This window comes from Tursiops truncatus, chromosome X (genome assembly GCF_011762595.2).
Source record: "Tursiops truncatus isolate mTurTru1 chromosome X, mTurTru1.mat.Y, whole genome shotgun sequence".
Lineage (NCBI taxonomy): Eukaryota > Metazoa > Chordata > Mammalia > Artiodactyla > Delphinidae > Tursiops > Tursiops truncatus.
In genome coordinates, this window is record NC_047055.1 from 12,265,540 (window position 1) to 12,272,966 (window position 7,427).

General features: G+C 41.5%; 1 pseudogene; it reads left to right on the forward strand.

The window, feature by feature from the left end:
• Positions 1-6,500: 6,500 nt before the first annotated feature.
• On the forward strand, positions 6,501-6,836 carry LOC101321403 (small ribosomal subunit protein eS27-like pseudogene; annotated as a pseudogene).
• Positions 6,837-7,427: the final 591 nt, after the last annotated feature.

The window sequence follows — 7,427 nt, forward strand, 5'->3', positions numbered from 1 at the left end:
ATAGCAATGGCTTCTGCTTAAATTAGGTCTGTCTCAGTTTCCATGGCATCCAATCTGTTAGCGTCAATATTCTCGCCTGGATCTGTGCTTAGCCTTTGGGATGGCAATGTTTGCTTTCAGGTTTATAGGACATATCATAGCTCAATGAATTCCATTATACTCAAGGAAAGAGAGGATTTGTGGAAGCCCATAGGTGATGCTGTCTTTGATTCCTGGCGTCAGTGTTTGGTCCTAGCCTTCACATGACTCTGTGGGTAACTGGGATTTGATAGAATCACAGATGATGAATTTTTGGTAAGCGCTTGTTCTCTAGCTACATTGGTCTATAGCAGCCTCTGCAGGTAACATTCTGTGGTTGACCCTAATAAAAAGGTACCCCAGGGAAATAATTGCAATGCAGAGAGTATGGAAGCAACCAGCGTTTGGACAATGTGTAAATCTTCACTTTACCCTTCAAGAAGCTTAACTGCAAGGTGAAAACCTTTTCATGTATCAGTGGGGCCACACTAAATTTATTTCCTCAAGCAAATAGACAAACAGGTAACCATACAAACAGTACCTTTGTAGGCCTTCCTTAGAATGGGAGGAAAATATAGTTAAACTGATATGTGCAATTTCAAAAGAAACTAGCAGGAAGGAAAGTGTAGACTTATATGTTAAAATATACATGACAGTGTGAAATAAAAGAATGTGTAGCAAGTTTAGCAGGTGGAAGGGCCATTGTTCTTCTTTGGACATGTCACGTAAAAATGATATTCCACTTAGAAAATATATATGCAAGTCCCACATTTTATAATGACTCCTGACTCTCAAAGTTTATTCATAGTGTTTTTTAAATCAGGTGACATCTCTTAAACCTCATGTCTTCAGTTTCTTTTTAAAATTGTCATTTTTAATCAGATTGCAATTGGAACAGCATCTCTGGGAAGATCAATCTAGATAGGTCTTTACACTTAACGTCCTTGTCTTTCACAGGAAAAGTCTGCATGGGAACACTTCTTAATCTGGGCTCCATGGATGGGCTTCATGGCAGTCTCTAAGCTCCAGGCAACTGTATGCAAATTGTGTGTGTATGTGTGTGTGTGTGTGTAAATACATATGTGCAGTGTTCTGAAGAAAGTGTCTATGGCTTTTCTCAGATTCTACGATGTTCATGGGAAAATTGAGAATTTCTGAGTTAGATGCTTTCCGAGTTCCTGTGTGACTTTAAAGTTCAAAGAGATTTGCTAAGCAGATTCATTACAGCTCTTCCTTAGTTGAGGGGAGAGTGATAGGAAATTCAACAGGTAGCCCAGTGAACGCCTTTTCATATTTGCCATCATCAAGCATAATTGAAGGTCTAACTATGTAATGAGATAATCTAATGTATGATCTTAAATTGGAGACAGCAAGAGTAGTAAAGACTAATAATTTGCAAGCCCTAATAATTTAAAGTCGTTAGCAACACTGAAAGATCTTCGAGCCCAGTTTATTTTCATTTCTGTTTATTATCATGCTAACTGCCTACTTTTCATTCTTTTTGCATATCCATGGATATCCCGTGGACTTTCAGAGTGAGCTATAGCCAAATACAGAATAAACATGGGAGGGAGACGAGATGAGAATGAAGCTGACTATGATTGCAACTAGGTCAAATCTATTAATATGTGAGATTTATGTCTCTCGTGGTGGAAGCTGCAAATCCTTTTGCATAACATTTCCTCTGGCTTTGATAGAAAATTTCTCACTCAGAATACTTCAAAACCAGCATTTTAAGTTTTATCACCCCTGAAAATTTCATTCTTAAACAGGAGTACAAAGTTATCATGATGAAATAGATGTCATTGGATTCCATCACTTTGCCTGGTGTGGAGTGCTCTCCCCCTCCCTCCCTCTCCCTCTCCTTCTCCCTCCCTCCCTCTCTCTCTCTCTCTCTCTCTCTCTCTCTCTCTCTCTCTCTCTGATTCTCTCTGTCTCTCTCTGTCTCTCTAATTAATTTTGCTGCTGCCTGTCAGAAATGTGCCTGTGAAGTTGGGGGGGTTAGAGGACGGAGCTAATGAGAACCAAAGTCATGGTTTCAGTCTCTGTAAGAGTATTAACTTCGTTATGTTTCCTGGCTGTGGACTCTACCCCAATCCTGGCCAGAGGACTCTTGGGGTCAAGGGAATCCAGGGAAGAGAGGAGATGATTCAGTGTAAACCCATTCCGCATGACTAGAGAGACAGCTCAAAGAACACCCATTGCAGAATCTCCCAGTGTCAGTGTTGGGAAGAATCTCAGGGCTCTTCTCTTTTTCCTCCCCATCTGATATGCAGTAATTTTGTAAAGGGGTTATTCAGTCTTTTCTTGAATGCCTCCAGTGACAGAGAACTCATTGCTTTCCAGTCCCAACCATTCAATCTTTTTTTACAAAAATTTTATTTTATTGAATTATAATTGATTTACAATGTGTTAATTTCTGCTCTACGGCAGAAATTAGTTATACATATATATAATCTCTTTCCTGTTCATTTCCATTATGGTTTATCACAGGATATTGAATATAGTTCCCTGTGCTGTACAGTAGCCAACCATTTCATCTTGAAGCAGTTCTGATAAATTGTTTCTTATGTGAATTACAACCTTCTGTCATTCTGTAAACTGATTCTAGGCCTTCCCTGTGGGATCCACAGAATAAGACTCCAAACCAATCATTTACAAGTTGAAAAGTAGCAAAGGAGTTGAAGTTGGTGCTTCTGGCTTTACCTCCACATTGCCATTCTTATTGGCTTATGTCAGCAGAGAGAGCCCTTGCTCAGAAGGCAAGCATTTAAGCAGAGGTTTTGATTCCTTTATATAAAGTATTTGGTGTAGCATTTAGGGAGTGAGTCTAAATTAACTTTCAGTTTTTGAGACCAGTTTCACAGATAGCACACACAGCTAGGTGATACAATAGGGATTACTAGAGAGCTATCCATCAACTCTCAGCCTGCAAAGAAGATTGCAATGGGGCACTGCCTCCGGGCTGGAGATTTGGGACATTTATGGGTAGTCCAGACCAATCTGTCATTGCTTCGCCAGAGAGCCTATTGGAGAGACCTTTGAATGACAAGATTGACTTTTAATCCCATCAGAAGACATGTACTCATTCATTCATCCATTGAAAAGGCATTTATGGAGGGCTTTCTATGCCCTAGATGTTAGGGATACGATGATGGCCCACTGAGGGGGGGTATATACATCAAATAAAGAATTACCCAAAGTAATAGATGATTCTAAACCGTGATTAGTGATAGAAGGGAAAGTTACAGATTATTTTCAGAGCAGGTCTGACTTAGTTGAGGTTTTCAAGGAAGGCTTGCCTGACATTTGAGTTAAGATATAAAGGATGAATAGGAATGAACAGTAAAGGATGCAGAGATGGGGGAAGCATTCCAGACAGAGGCAACAGCATCGGCAGACGCCCCGTGGGAGAGAGGTGTAAGAGAAAGCACAGAATATTCAAGGAACTGAGAGAGGGCTGCTCTTGGTGAAATTCAGAGACTAGGGTATGGTATAAGGTGAAGATGGAGAGGTCATAGGGCCAGTCCGTGAAGGGCCTGGCAGTCTGAAAAGCCCTGTGCAACTCTTGTCTTCTGTAGTTTCCCTCACAAAGTCTCTGCTCTTTTCAGCAAATGCCATGATCATTCCTCACCTTCAGTTCTTTCCTTGTACCGTTCTTGTCCCGGGAACATTCTCCCTATCATCCATCTCTTACGCAAAGGCTTACTCATCTCGTTCCCTGAACTTTGGCATCCAGAAAGTGGAGGTGGAAGGCAAAGGGCTCTCATGTATATTACACACTTGCTCTTCACCAAGCATCGTGCTGAGCCCTTCATACGTATGATCTTTAACACCCCTGCCCTAACACTGTGAGGTAATGCCCTTCCTACCATCTTACCGAGGAGGAAATTGGCACTCAGAAATCTTGAATACTTGGTCCAATGTCATATAGCTTAACTAATAAACCCAGATGAAAATTCAGGCTTGCCTGACTCCAAAGATACTGCTCTTTCTTACACATCAAGTTGCTTCTATCGCCTTTCTCATTGTTCATTAACCTCCCAGTAGAAGTGCCCTGGCTGTTCTCATTTTGACGTTAAAATTACCATTTGAAACATCAGTTGCTGGTATCAGTGGGAGGACATCCAGTGGGGGTCTAAGTTCCTGGGCATAAGAGCCCCATTCGTGGTTCGTGATGCTCTTATAGCCACAAGGAAGCAGATGCCGTCATTCCACACAACATCTACTTTGCTATCACCTCTTGAAAGTAGGCACTTAATGCAAGTGTTTGTCAGAATTTTCTAAAGAAATTTACGTAACCTTTATGAAGTTCATTTACCTATTGACCAGTCTGGGCACAAAGTCACAGTCAAAGAAAGAAGATTCTGAACATCAAGAAAAAGATGTAAAAAACAATGTAATTAGCATTATAGATGTTGTCTCAGAAGTATCCAAAGGTCCCCATTCCAATCTCAGTGTACGCCACACCTTCATGAAGTTCTTTCTAAAACTTCTTCCTCCCTGTCTTTCTCTCTCAATTGCTTACCCCCAGTACAGGTGCCCCAAACTCTCTCATTTTTCTTTCTCAACCTCTCCAAAACCTTCCCCAAACCTAGCCTGTGCTGCCTACTCTGGTCTTGTTCTTTCCTCTCATCTTCAGGATTTATTCATCTCTTTCTTGCCAGTACCTTTCTGCTCTGTCCAATGTAAATCCTTCGAGTGGTCTCAGTGGTCAGGATGGCAGAAAAAGGATCTTTACAAATCAGGATGAGCAGGAGATGACCTGAATGTCTAAATGTTTTCATTTAGGTAGTAGTTCATTTTTTTCCTTCACATTTATTTTTCTGTGTCCGTTTCAAAATTCTTTCAACTTAAAGTAGTAACAGTATCCAAAGTGATCAGTAGTTTGTTTTCCGTTTCATCTTCTTGGCAGAGACTGTCAGTACTCATGGACAACCCCGAGCTACCCTACACTTCTCAGCATCCGTTTGCAGCTGGATTGGCCATGGACTAGTTCTAGTCTATGGAGTTTGAGTGGAAATGACATGTGTCACTTGTGCACCTAGATGGGTGAGTATCCAGTTTGCCTTTTCCAAACTCTTGCCCCTGTTTGCTGTCTGGATAACACTAGTGTGACCTTGAAGCCACCAGATGGAAGCACTCTGAGTCCTTGAGTCACTGCCTGGAAGAGAATTAATCCACATCTGACTGTAATGTGAGTGAGAAATAAACCGTTGTTGCATTGTTTGTTTTAGTAGCTAGTGCTAATTAAACTAATATATTATTTTTTTATATTTTAGTTAAACTCATTAATAAGTTTGTAATTGTAATGAAGTCCACTTTATCAATCTTTTCATCTGTAGTTAGTACTCTTTATGCTCTAAGAAATTTTTGCCTACCCCAAGGTCATGGAGGTATTTTCTGATACTTTATTTCAGAAGTTTTATTGTTTTGCCTCTTACATTTAGGTCTACCACCTATCTCAAGTTAATTTTTGTATACAATTCGAGGGTCATGGTTAACTTTCCATATGGATATGCAATTAACCCAGCACCATATATTGAAAAGATCATCCCTCTCTCCCTGGGTTTCAGTAGCGCCTTCACTGAGTATCACATGTAGCAGACAGTCTCTAAAATGGCTCCATGGATCCCCACATTCCTTTTTTTCTTTTTTCTTTTTTTGGCTGCACCACGTGGCATGCAGGATCTTAGTTCCCTGACCAAGGATCGAACCTGTGCCCTCAGCAGTGAAAGCCCGGCATCCTACTGGACTGCCAGGGAATTCCCAGTGACTCACTTCTCATGAACAGTATATGGCAAAAGTGACTGGAGTCTCTGTGATTAGGTTACAAAAGACCACGACTTCCATTTACTCTCTCTTTCTCTCCCTCTTCAGTAAAGAATTTTGTATTCTCGCCTTGTAATCTGGTGTGCGCTGTGCTGAGGTTGGAGGGAAGGGATGTCATGGGTCTGCAAATGGTATAGTTTGGTTGATATTGCTCAGAAGAAGATGGTGCCGGAAAGGTATCCCCCTGACAGTTGGATTATTAGGGGGTGCCTCTACTGGTTACCTGCAGGAGAAGACATCACAAACAAGCGCTCAGGTGCAAGAGACAATCAAACCGAATCCCCTGGTGCTGCGCTAGGTTGGCAAGGATGCCTTTTATGTCAAAAAGGGGAGAGCCTACCACATCTGGGTTACATGACAGGAAGCCTAATTTATTCAGCTTTTGTTATCTGGAGTTAATCTTCTGTCAAAAGTATTACCACATATAAAATAGACTTATTTTTTCTGTTTTTATAAGATTCTGCTTAAGAAAAGTCTGAGGTGTCAAATTTCATTTTCCAGCAGTGTCAGTTTACTGCAAGATAAGATGTGAATCAAATAAATATTTCTTTGTCCCTATCCCTGTCATCCCTCCTCCCATCTGGACACAAGACATATATTTAGAATATCAGCGAGAGAGATGGGTGGGCGGGGCTTGCAAAAGAATCAGCATGCCTTTAGCTAGAGACTTACTACATTCATCGTTGGAAGAGGAAGAGAAAAAACAGAAAAAGAAATGGCTCGTTCAAAGTCCAAATTCTTATTTTATGGATGGAAAATGTCCAGGTTGCTGCAGGATTGCCAGGGTTTGTAGCCATTCCCACGTGGTGATGCTTTGTGTAGGTTGTTCAACAGAGTTGTGCCAGCTGATGGGAGGAAAGGCCAGGCTCACAGAAGGGTGTTCATGTAGAAAAAGCAACACTAATGATCCCCACAACTTCCTGAATTTGGGTGGTATCGCAGAAAGCCTTATTGGTTGTGTAATTCTAGTTAATCTGTCAAGATAAGGTAATGATGTTTAATTCTGTAAGGTCTACAACAGTGATCTCCTATTTTGGTGTCAGCTTGTCAGTACTTTTTGATTATGGGCAAAAGCCAAGAACATAAATTTTCAGAGTCCAGAGAACTTGCCGCTTTTCTTCCTGATAAGTAAGCTAGTCCGCTGCTGCGTCACCTTTCTCCTGATTTAAGAACAAGGTTCCAAACACCAGGGGCACAAGTCACAGTGGTGGCTGGAGTGTGGCTGACTTTATCATGGGAAGATTTCAATCAAACCAGTTCCTCTCATTTTATTTCACAGTTTCCCGGGGTCCCAGGAATTCCCCAGTCCTCTAATTCTGGCAGGAGGAGCAGAAGGTATTTTTCAGTCTCCATTTTGCCGTTTATTCACCTAATGCGCTTGGGTGCATCCTTAGCCCCATCCTCTTCACTGGGCATGTGCTGCTGCTCACAGACAGAGTGCAGGGCTCCCAGATTCCATCAGAGTCTGTACAAAGGGAGGGTCACATGAAAAAGAAGGGAGAGCTTCAGTTAGTCTCTTTGGGCTGGGTTATGTCTTTCTTGCGAAGGATTGCCAGGGAGGGGAAAGCACTAGGGAG